At 43.3% G+C, this 12,275-nt stretch overlaps 1 protein-coding gene and 1 long non-coding RNA gene across 11 annotated transcripts in view; one reads left to right on the plus strand and one right to left on the minus strand.

Moving 5' to 3' along the window:
- Dlgap1 (DLG associated protein 1) overlaps window positions 1-12,275 on the minus strand; it is a 1,065,856-nt gene that overhangs the window by 162,699 nt on the left and 890,882 nt on the right. The gene's annotated exons all lie outside the window — the stretch shown is intronic.
- LOC115070644 overlaps window positions 6,977-12,275 on the plus strand; it is a 32,055-nt gene continuing 26,756 nt past the window's right edge. The window contains exons 1-2 of the long non-coding RNA XR_003849785.1: window positions 6,977-7,354; window positions 7,869-7,927. This is a non-coding gene — a long non-coding RNA (uncharacterized LOC115070644). The remainder of the gene's footprint in view (window positions 7,355-7,868; window positions 7,928-12,275) is intronic.

Here is a 12,275-nt window from a genome sequence, read left to right on the forward strand (position 1 = left end):
CACGCTATAATTTTAAAAATGATGAATTTTTATTTTATGTGTTTGAGTGTTTTGCTTGCATGTATGTAAGTGTACCATGTACATATAAATCCTCAGAGGCCAGTAAAGTGTGTCAGTCCCTGGAATTGGAGTTATTGATGGTTGTTATCTGCCATATGGATACTAGGAAGTAAACCTGGGTCCTCTGCAAGAGCAGCTGGTGCTCTTAACCACTGAACTATCTCTCTGGCCCCTGTAATTTTATTTTTTGAAATGGTCTCATGTAGCCCAGGCTGGCCTTGACTGTGCTATGCAGCTAAAAATGACTTTGAACTTCTGAGTTTTCCTGCCTGCACCCATGGAGTGCTGAGATTATAGACCTGTGCCACCCCACCTATAGGGACAGGACCTTTGTGCATAATAGGCAAATGCTTTGCCATCTCAGCTGCTCCACCCCCAGCCTGTAGAAACCAGGCTTTAAATGACTTGCTAGGGAATTACACAAAATCATCACAATGGAAAAGTACTTTTAGAAAAACACAAAATATTGGTGTAGAGAGGAATTAAAGAGTGGTGAACACGTGTGCCACATTCTCACAGAAAGAAACTGAGAGCTCAGTGCCAAAAACACATGTAAAACACATGCTTTCTGTATTTCTATAAGAATGACTAAACCAAACCAATGACTAACTTAGCATATTCAAAAACATGTGCCCTAAACAGCAGCTGAGTAACCACCACTGCAGTGATCCCACTCTTTAGAGACGTTTAAAAGGTAGTCACATTATTCAACACAATTATTTCTCATTGAAAATGACTGTGGTTAATAGCTACCAAATGTAAATTTCTTGATTTGTAAGGAAGAAGCCATATAACCTAAAATTAGACATAGGTTCAAGATGCAAAGTAGAAATGTAAGATCCTAAAGGAAAGCAGGAGAGGCTCTCTTGAGTAATGGATGCAGGCCTGGGACACCCAGCCATTGTAAGTAAAAAAGATCAACAGAATGCTGAAAAGCCATTAAAATAAAATTATCAAACTGTATTTCCCAGTTCATGGAAAGCTATGGAAATGTCTCAGAACAAAGTTGAGGATGCTATTGGCTGATATTACATTTCTCCATCAAATAAAGGTCTTATCTTGTAGATATGAAAAAAGACGAAGCAAAACAAAGCTAAGAAAGCTTTCTCTTCTGTGAGATGCCAAGCAGGCTGAAGAATGGGTTAAAGGGTGGCCTTGGGGTATCTCACAACAGTTGTGTCCCCTCCCTGTGGATTCTTTGAGGTTGGGGAAGCCTCAGCGCAAGGTAGGTTAGCGCCTCTTCCATGTGGCTTTCTCTCTGGTCTTGGAGCCTCCAAGGTCCTTTCCTATTGACTTCACTGCAGTTACATGCTAATGAGAAACAAACTGCACCAGCAAACCTGCCTTTTAGAACCTCGGCTTTCGGTTCTTTCCACAGGTTTGTTAGCAAACCTCCACTTTGCCTCAGCTTCATATAACTCTGATACATAGAATTTTAAGGTCCTATTCCTGTATTCCATCACTTCTAAGAATGATGTTTCTTTTTGGTAGGCTATTGCCTTAGACAAATGTTTAGTAAGTTAAAAAAAAAAAATCTTTGAACCTGGGCATGGTGGTACATGCCTTTCATTCTGCACTCCGGAGGCAGAGGCAAGTGGGTCTGTAAAATGGAGGCCAGCCTGGTCTACATAGTGAGTTCCAGGCCAGCTGGGACTACAGGGAGACCCTGTCACAAACCAACCAACCAACCAACCAACCAACCAACCAACCAACCAACCAACCAACCAGCCCCTCCCAAAACAAAACAAAACAAAACAAATCTTTGAAGAAGATTCTTTGTACTGTTTATTCTGCATTATTTGCAAAGTCCATTCTGTGATTTTTAGGAAGAACTTAAATTCATTCATCTTCCTGCTCATGTTCAAACCACGTTCAAACCAAATTGTTCCCAAACCTCAGACTCTAATTGACATCTATGAACAAAAAGCCTTTTCATAGGTTAGATCAGCAAGGTTAAAAAACCTAGTGACTTTCTTCTTGTTTGACTGTTGATGGAGTTCAGAGCGTAATTTTAGATTTCCCAGCACCAGGTCAGGCTGCCCTCGTTTTAGTGGCACTCACATCTGAAAAATAATCTTTGTCCTTGTGTCTATCAGGCAACACATATCATGTGTCCTTTAAAGCAGGCCTATCTTTTTCTTCCTCTAAATATTATGATTAATGGAAAGCTGACTTATTCTGAGAATTGCTACCACCTCAGCAAAACAAAGCAGGAGTGATGGATAGAAAGGTATACTTTCAAGTGTGCAAGTTGAGAATCCACACAAAGCACCCAGGCCACTGTGGTGGCATGGATGTTCAAGTATCCCCCCCCGCCCATTTTTTTTTTTTGGTCTTGGAAGACTCAGTTCTGAGATATGAAAAGAATGTCTTGTCTTGAGGGGAAACAAAACAAAATAAAAGCAAAAACGGTATTGTGGCTAAAACAATTTGGAAAATTCTGGAAGAAATAAAAGAGGTGGAGATGGAGGTGGGCTGGGTGTGGTGGTGCATGCCTTTAATCCCAGCACTCGGGAGGCAGAGGCAGGCGGATCTCTGTGAGTTCAAGGCCAGCCTGGTCTACATAGTGAGTTCCAGGACAGCTGGGGCTACAGGGAGACCCTGTCTCAAAAAGACCAAAAAAAAAAAAAAGAAAAAAAAAAAAAAGAGGTTTCTTTATTATAGGACTTCTTAGAGTTTTCAGTAGAGTAATAAGCACTGTAACTTCCTAAGAGATTTACAACATGGAACTCTGGTGAGATTTGTTATTGTTCTTAAATTTTTTTTTCTAGAACAGCTCATGAAATCCTGGGACATAGTTTAAGAAATGCCAAGCTTTGCCTCCCTTTCTATTTTTTCGGAAGTGTATATGTGAAATTCCTAAACATTATTTTGAACGCTAAGAGAACTTTTAAATTCTAGTAGGACTATGGAAGGCCGAGGGCTGGGCTCAGATTTGGGTGAAGGATACCAAAGGAGGAAACATTTACTTTGGTTTTGAGTTAGCTCTTGGGAAAACCTCTGAGGATCCCAAGATGACTTTGGGTTATAGGTTCTCAAGTGCCCAGGGCCTTTGAATAGCCTGCTGGGTCAATGCAGTGGTTCAGGTACCCAGAGGAGGTACAGGCCAAGACAGAGAAGGGAATGAGGAAAAGAAGCAATTGATTGTCTTTTCCTACTTATTCCTCTAGTATTTCTTAAACATTATTTTATTTATTATTTATATTTTTTAATTTTATGTGTATGAGTGTTGCCTGCATATATGTAAGTGTACCCATGTTGTGCAACAATTGAGGATGTCAGAAGAGGGCATAGGATCCCCTGGAACTGGAGTTATAGATGGTTGTTAGCTGCCATGCGGGTGCTGGGACTCGAACTTGGGTCCTCTCTAAGAGCAACTAGTGTTCTTCACTACCGCATCGTCTCTCCAGCCCTTCCTTCAGTGTTTCTTTCCATTGCTTTATAACGTCTGCCCTTTTTCAATTGTTTATTTTTGTTTTTGAGGCTGAGTCTCATTGTGCAGCTTTTGCCGGCCCTGAACCTAAGGCAAGCCTCCTGCCTCTGCCTTCTAAGTGCTGGGATTACAGACACACACCACCACACCTGACCTAATTGTCTATTCTTTTCTGTTTTCATTTTTCCCTTTAAGATTTCTAATAGGGTTTTCCCACTACCACTGACGTCAGGATTGGGCTCACATCCCATACTGTTTACTGAGATCAAGATGCATGGTTCAGGGGAGCTCAGGATAGACCGCGTTCAACGCTATGAAGAAGGAGAAAGCATGACTTCAGAAAACAGCACAATATTGGCATGCCACACGTCAGGTTTGGGCCTAGGTAAAGGCACATGTGCGGGTCCCGAGTAGCAACAACATTCAAAGCTCCTTGCTATGATTTGGATGTATTTCCAAAGGTTCATGTGTTAGGAACTTAATGCAAGCACCAACAAGTGGCACCTTTACAGGCTCTGCTCCCATGTGTAGACTAAGGCTTGGGTACTATGGAGGTGACATCCTTATGAAGGAAGAGTTTGGTGTCTCTCATGCACTTATTCTCTATGTGGTGCCTTCTGCCGTGTTATATGGTACACAGCAGGGCTGTTTCTAGATGTGGTCTCTCTTTCCTGAGCCATAAGCCATGCTTAGAAATGATCAGTTTGTGTATTCCATTACAAGAACAGAAGACGATTAAAGAGAGCCTCTCTCTTTTAAACTGTTTTAATTTCTTTTTTATTTTATGTTTATGAGTGTATTGCTTGCTTGTATATATAAGTGCACCCGTGTCGCGCAATGCCCGTGGAGGTCAGTAGAGGGTGTGGGATGTCCTGGAACTGGAATGGTTGTTAGTCTCTATGTGGGTGCTGGGAACCAAAGTTGGGTCCTCTGCAAGAGCAGCCAGTGCTCTTAACCACTGAGTCATCTCTCCAGCCCCGAGAGACCATCTCTGATCCAGAGAATTTGCTGTTGTCGCAGGTCAGATTTTTACACTTGATGAGTTCGCTTGACAAAACATGAGCTGGGTTACATGAACATGACTTCTGGCCAGTAAGCTTTTGCTTTACATTTTTAAATTGATCCATCTCTATTTGCATTTATTATGGCAGCAATATAAAGATAAATACTGGCTTTCTTAGAAGAAAGAAGAAAGTCATTCATAATTTCATTATAGACCATTTAAAATATTTATTATTTTTATTTTATGTGTATAACTGTATTTCCTGCATGTATGTGAGTGTACTCATGTTGTGCAATGCTGTGGAGGTCAGAAGAGAGCTTCAGATTCCCCTGGAACTGGAGTTAAGGACCGTTCGTAGTGCCATGTGGGCACTGGGAATCGAACCTGGGTCCTCTGCAAGAGCAGTCAGTGCTCTTAACCGCTGAGCTATCTCTCCAGCCCTCATTAATAGAACATTTTTAAAAGACACTGAAGAATTAGTTCATATAAAACTTGCTAGAACGAAGGGTAAATAGAAAAGCAAAACCAAGCTAAGGGGTGGTCCGTATTTTGTACTGTGTTTGCTCCTGCTAATGATTTCTTAGCTTTTTTTTAAATCTGTAAGAAGCTATCCTTAAGAGAACCTTTGAAAAATTTACTAATTATTTTAACATATTATCAACACAATACAAAGGGAAACAAGTTCCTGGATGCTTGCAAGCTGCCTCTGGGTAATGTAATTTAGCTAGAGATCAAAGGTTAAGTGCCTCTTCAAAAAGGAGAGAAGTAATCATTTCCATTATGTGTATTTTTGGAAATGTTTTTATTGTTAATACAAAATTTCCCCTCCTACGAGCCATTAATAGTTGTGAATATGCATCCCAGAGCACATTAGAAGAGGCAATTATGAAGTCCTTATAGTCTCCAGAGTTCAAATGCAATTTTGTCATTTTAATTAGTTTATTCTTTTACCAGGCATCAGAGTATCTCACACTGAGGTACAGTGAAATAAAGGCATTAGTTTTTCAAGGTCACTCAATACTGGTCCCCATTTATTTACCTTGACAGAAGTTGAACCCAGTAGATCAATCCTCCATCTGCAAGTAAGGGTTTAGATGGTTGGGCCCCGCCTGTTAAACGCACATGGCAGCTGCTTGCTAACTAACTGCTCAGCAGTTTAAAGTCTCAAAGCACACTCCTGTTACTGAATTCATATATACTCATTGGGAGATGGATATCATCTCTAAATTGCTATCACTGACCAACCTCTTTTAGTATTAGTAACTTTCCTCCTCCCCTAGGAAATGAAGAAGCAGTGTGCCTGGAATTTCAACCAAGTTCTCTAGTACTCCAGAACTGGTGAAGGAGGTTGGGCTAGGAGAAGGGCAGGACTAGGATCCAGGTCATTAATTCTGGATGTGGAGTCTCAGGACTCCGCTCATGTTAATGGAAGCCAGGCAGTCTGGCTGTCATGGAACCAGCATCCAGGGTGGCTGTTAACACCTTTATTTGCTGACGGTATTCTTGGTTCCTCAGTACAAAAGCCACAGTATTTCCTCACACTGCTATGTCAGATATGAGGCAAAATGTGTTTCCTAACACATGATTTCTTCTTTCCCATTTGTACGCATCTGAATGTTGGAAAATGCAAAACATTTAACTATACTGTATGGAGGCAGAAACTTGTTTAGAAAATGGATTTTAATGAGAAGGCAATCATAGCATAGATGCATGCCTGTCAGATTGGTGGGATAGATTCCTGCTGTAGATGATTAGATCAAGAGAAGAAGGAAACTCAGATGTCCCAGGGTAAATGACTCAGGGCAGCTTGGGATGTAATTATGCTCAGGGCCATGATTCTGTCAGTTTCACAGTTTGAGTCCCGGTGCCCCAACACATTCAAATGGGAGGGTTTTCCTCCACTGAAAAGGTGTTTACCAAAGGTGATGATAGGGAATATATATCAAATGAGGAGGTGTCTGGGGTACATTTAGTTCTGGTATCTCAGAGTTATAAACATCCAGCATTAGTACTGCCTGCATCAGCTGCTGATGACTCTCTGTCTCTGTCTTTCTGTCTCTGTCTCTCTCTTTGTGCGTAGGTTAGAGGACAACCTTAGATGTTTTTCTCAATCTCTCTCAAACTTCTTTTTTGAGGCAGGGGCTCATTGAACCTGGAGCTAATCAATTTAGCTAGACTGGCTTGCCAGCAAACATCAGGGGTCATTCTATTGTCACCTCCCCAGCACTGGGATTAAAGAGTGTGCCCCATCACCCTTAATCTGAGGATGGCATTTTTAGTGTACTAATTGTCTGATCTCATGAGAGGGTCAAGGTTCCATGTGAAGGAAGGAATAACAAAAATGTTCTCACTCAGAGTGAAAGCACTGTTTAGTTATCCAGACAAGGCCATGGCCTAGGCCATGGCCTTCTTGCATTCATGCTTCTCCTCCTAAATTGATGGGATTCTGGTTTTCAGAATGTGCAAACCACGATATGGGGCTAGAAGACCAACAGTGGTGCTACAGTAAAGACAACAACAGGGCAACGAGGGGCCAACTGTGCTTCCAGGATGAATGCACTGTTGGCTGAGTGAAATGGGGATTCCCCAGGGACTGGAGTTGCTGAGGAACCCATGGTTCTGGCTGAAGAATCTGAGGAAATAGCCACATGGCCTAGAGAGGAGGAGAGGTCGGTGATGGGCAGCTGCTTCCAGCAGAGAGTGTGAATGAAGCTTGGTGATGAAGCCATGTGCTATATCTGCTGCTGTGAATCCAGAGCAGAAAAGGACCTGTTTCCGCAGGGCAGACTGACAGGCAGACAAAAGCAATATGATCTCAGGAAACAAGAGCCAGAGGATTCACAGGATGGCCTCTGTGTGTGAGTATAGTATGTATATGTGTATATGTATGTATGCATGTTTATATGTGTGTCTGTGTGTCCGTATGTGTGTTTATGTATCTGTGTGTGTTTGTATGTATCTGTGTGTGCCTGTGTGTATGTATGTGCATGTTTCTGTGATGTGTACACATGCGTGTGATGAGATAGAAGCACAGAGCATTCTGCAAGTGACTGTTTAAGATCCAGATGTGTGCCAAGATATCAGGGCAATGCTGTGTATATACATTTAACGTTATTCCCTCTATATGACTGTTCTGAGACTGCCTTGATTATTATTATTTCCTGTTTTCTGGTGCTGAGGACTAAACTCAGGGCCTCATACATGCTAAAAACATGCTTTATCATGGAGCCACATTTCAGTCCCTTGTCTGGGATTGCAAATGGCAGGTGTGCTTTGTAGTGTTGGTTTGTGTATACCTTACTAGAATGGGCAAGGTTGGGGGAGGTCAAAACTGAGATGTGCATATTGTTGTCTGCTTTGTATTTTCTACAGGATGGCAAAAGAAGTTTCCAACAGAAGCAACAATGGACTCCCAGGACAGAGACTGGCAGGTATGTAGTCTTGTTTCTCTCTCTCTCTCTCTCTCTCTCTCTCACTCGCTCTCTTGCTCTCTCATTCTCTTGCTCTCTTGCTCTCTCTGGTCTTTTTGAGACAGGGTCTCCCTGTAGTGGGGTTGGCCTGGAACTCACTATGTAGACCAGGCTGGCCTTGAACTCACAGAAATCTATGTCCCTCTGCCTCCCAAGTGCTGGGATCAAAGGGGTGGGCCACCATGCCTGGCAGGGTATGAACTTTTTTGTTACTGTTAACTAGGGCTGTTTTGTTACTACTGTTGCTGTTTTGAGAAAGAGTCTTGCTATGGAGCATTGAACTGTGATCCTCCTGTCTCAGCCTCCTGAATATGGGAATTACAGGCATGCCTACCACATTCAGCTAGGGGTATGGCTTTATGTGAAGTGTTCTGACATCCTGAGTTTTTTCTTGGGTTTAAGAAATGGTGGAGGGGCTGGAGAGATGGCTCAGCAGTTAACAGCATTGGCTGCTCTTGCGGAGGACCGGGGTTTGGTTCCCAGCACTCACATGGGAGCTAACACCCGTCCTGAACTCCAGTTTCAGGGGATCCATTGCTCTCTTCTGGTCTCTGTGGGCACTAAGCATGCATGTGGGACACTTACATACATTCAGGCCAACCACTCATACACATAAAGTAAAAATAAACAAAACTCTTAAAAAGATGGTGGAATGAGACAGGCCATGGGATTCAATATATCATCCAAGAAACAAGCAGTACAACAAGGCAGCTGGTATGTTAGTAAGTCACACAGCTGTGAGGGTTCATACAAAGCTTCATGGGGAGCAAGAGGGACCAGACCCAGAAAGACACATCTGCTGGATCAGGAACAGGAAATAACTAGAAAGGGCAGGGCTCCTCCCACAGGGCTGAAGGGAAAGACAGGCAAGAGAAAGATTGACTTTCCCGCCTGTGGCTGCCTGTGTAGCAGCCCATCCCGGAAGCCTGAAGATGGGAGAGGGCAGAGGATAGGAATCCAAGTCCCAGGACAGAGTGGGAACCTGGCCCTAGAAAGGGCCTGTGAACAAAGTCTGATGGTGCTGGCCGGTCACACAGCGGTTCAGGGAAAGGATGAGGAGGGAGGATGGAGATCCTGGCACCTATGGCACTAGACATTGTTTGCTCCAGTTTCCAGAATCTTTGACTTGGTGGGAGATTTGGCTCAGGGTTACCTTGGGCAAGTAGTTTGGAAGAGATCTTGACAAAGGGTAAGAACTCTCTGACAGCTGGGAGCATTTATTCACGAGCCCTGAATTTCATTGCAATCATTTGAAATGATATTGCTCTTTAGAAAGGAGGGATACGCGAAAACTCACCAGCTATGGACACATTCCTTTTTCTTGACATGTTGGTTGCACTAACTTTACTGATTGCATTAAGCTGCCTTTCACTCTTTCCCCATGTACAGACACACAGAGGCCGCCAGAGGGCGACCTTTGCATGCAAGGAAGTCATTAGGGGAGCGATTTCCCTGGGGATTTCTGTGCCCGATGTTGTACAAATTCCTTCCAACCTTCCCCTTCACGCCCGCCCTGAGCGGCTAATCTGACAGTTCCCTGGAGTAACCCGCAGGGCTGTATGTGGGCAACGACCCCATTGGGAGTATTTGGACCAGATGCTTTCGAAAATGTAAAATCAGGACAGGACGACCGAGCCGCAGAGAGGATTGGGGCTAGTCACTTTCCTGCGTTTCTCCCCATGCTGCTCCCAAGGAGCAAGTCTGCAGAGCTCCCTGAAGCGGCTGGCTGCTGCATGCCACGGACCCCAGAAATTGCCAAGAGTGGGTTGCCTGGACACTGGGCTTCCTCTTGGGCGGGGGGTGTGGGGGTGTGGGGGGTGCCTTCTGTTTCTCAAACAAAAATGTAGTTTCATGACTCAATGAGAAATGGCCATTTTGGGAATCCATGGCTGGATTTTCTTTGTTTCCTCTAACTCCAAATCAAAACAACTGACAGAGGGATGGAGAGAGATGACTCACTGGTTAAGAGCACTGGCTGCTCTTGCAGAGGCCCTGGGTTTGGTTCCCAGCACCCACATGGTGGCTAACAACCGCCTGTAACTCCAGTTCCAGGGAATCCGGCAACTGTTCTGGCCTCTGTGGGCCAGAATAATACATAATACTGCACAATACAGGTGCACTTACATAGATACAGGCAAAACACTCACAGAGAAAAAAAAAAGACCAAAAAAAATGTCTGAGCGAACACCATTTATATGACCCTCCTGCTTCTAGTTCTCTAACTGATCCTGCTGGGAGGGGGAAGGTGAAGTAGTCTTCACTGGGCTTTGTGTGTTAAGGTGTGGCTATTATGGAGATCCAGTGGGATGTCAGCAATTAGAAGGACAAATGCCTCTAGGATATATTAATATAACAATAAATGGCTTTTGGATATTTTGGATAGCCAACTTGAATAAAGAGAGAAGACTCATGTACGCGCAGAGGAAAACGATAATAAATGATTCTTTTTTTTTGTTTGTTTCTTTGTTTTTTTGAGACAGGGTGCCCCTGTAGTCCCAGCTGGCCTGGAACTCACTATGTAGACGAGGCTGGCCTTGATCTCGCAGAGATCCTCCTGCCTCTCCCTCCTGATGCTGGGATTAAAGGTGTGTGCCACACCTGGCTCAGAGGAGTGATTCTTTAAAATATTTTATTCATTATTTCTATTTTACATGTGTGGGTGTATTGACAGCAAGATGTAAGTGCACATGCTCTCTCTGTGTGAATCACCAGCAAAGGAGGGTTAGAACATCATACAATCAAGGGCCTTCAACATAAATGCAATTCTAGACTTAAAATCGTGCAACGCCTGTGGAGGTCAGAAGAGGGTGTGGGATCCCGTGGAAATGGAGTTACGGATGGTTATTAGCTGCCACGTGGGTGCTTGGAATTGAACCCAGGTCCTTTGCAAGAGCAGTCAATGTTCTTAACTGCTGAGCCTTCTCTCCAGTCCAGGAGTGATTCTTTAAATAATTGTTTCTGTAGTTCAGTTCACCAAATTCAGGATGGTATATGATTAATAAATAGGAAAAAGAAATTCAGATTAAACATCATTATGTGTGTGTGTGTGTGTGTGTGTGTGTGTGTGTGTGTGTACATGAGTATGATGGTGTATGTGTGTGGAGGTCAGAAGACAACTTGCTGGACTATGGTTGCTCTTTCTACCATGTGAATCCCAGGGGTGGAACTCAGGTTGTCAGGCTTGTCAGTCAGCAAGTGCCTTTATCTGCTGAACCATTTCATTGGCCTCAGTTTTTTAAAGTCTCCCTTATGACCAGGCTGGCCTTGAACTTGTGATCCTTCTCCCCTAAAGAAATCCAGATTTTTATTAGAAGAGAAAGACACAAAATTTGGTAGAAATTTCTTTAATTCTTTTTTTTTTTGAGCCAAATAGATTTGTTGGCATGGTGACTTCAGCAAACCATCTGGGAGGCTATCTGAAGAGAATCTAAAATAAATGAAGGGATTAATCCAGTTTATTTTGGGGAAAGAAACATTTTCAACTTTTTAGACTGCTCTTTAGGAAAGTTCTGGGGGGTTATGAAGTTTTGCTTTGCTCTGGACACCATTAACCAATACTATAGAAAATGTAACTGGAATGAGTTACAAATTGTGTCTCAAAAATACTCTAAAAATATGGTGTTGAACATGTCACACTTTCATAATCATAGTGTAGTTCCTTGTAAGAGGATGCTCTCTCTGTGTGAATCACCAGCAAAGGAGGGTTAGAACATCATACAATCAAGGGCCTTCAACATAAATGCAATTCTAGACTTAAAATGATATTTACATAGGGTAGCTATGTATCCCAGTGCAGTTATTACCTTTTTTACCCTTTCAAAAAAGGCCCAGTTTGGACGATAAACTAAATGGTGACCATGCCCTTATCCCCAGACCCCGAGGCTCCAGGAAGACAGCACAGATAGGGTATTTTGTCCCCAGGCTCAGGAGCCTAATGCCCCTAGTAGGCACAGGCTAGATCTTCCTTCTAACCTCATTGGAGAGGTCATACCCACAGGTTCAGATCAAAGGCAAGATGAAGATGGTGAAAGATAGGATGAAATGTCTTTTACCCAAAATACTCGTGGACTTATGCTACACTTTGCATCTGGAATGTCACTATAAGCCCTGCTTGTCTCTGGTCTATGGATTTACTGGGAGTCACTAGAACCTTGAAGAGATGAAGCCTTGTGAGAGGAAGTGAGGTCACTGGGAGGGGGTGTCTTTGGAGGAGGTGTTGGGATGCTAGCCTCTTCCTGGCTGTCTATGACCCCAGGCTGCTTTATCTTGTGCTCCTGTATGATGATGTACTGCCTCACCACCACAAGCC

Source organism: Nannospalax galili, unplaced genomic scaffold, assembly GCF_000622305.1.
Source record: "Nannospalax galili isolate Female #2095 unplaced genomic scaffold, S.galili_v1.0 scaffold155, whole genome shotgun sequence".
NCBI lineage: Eukaryota > Metazoa > Chordata > Mammalia > Rodentia > Spalacidae > Nannospalax > Nannospalax galili.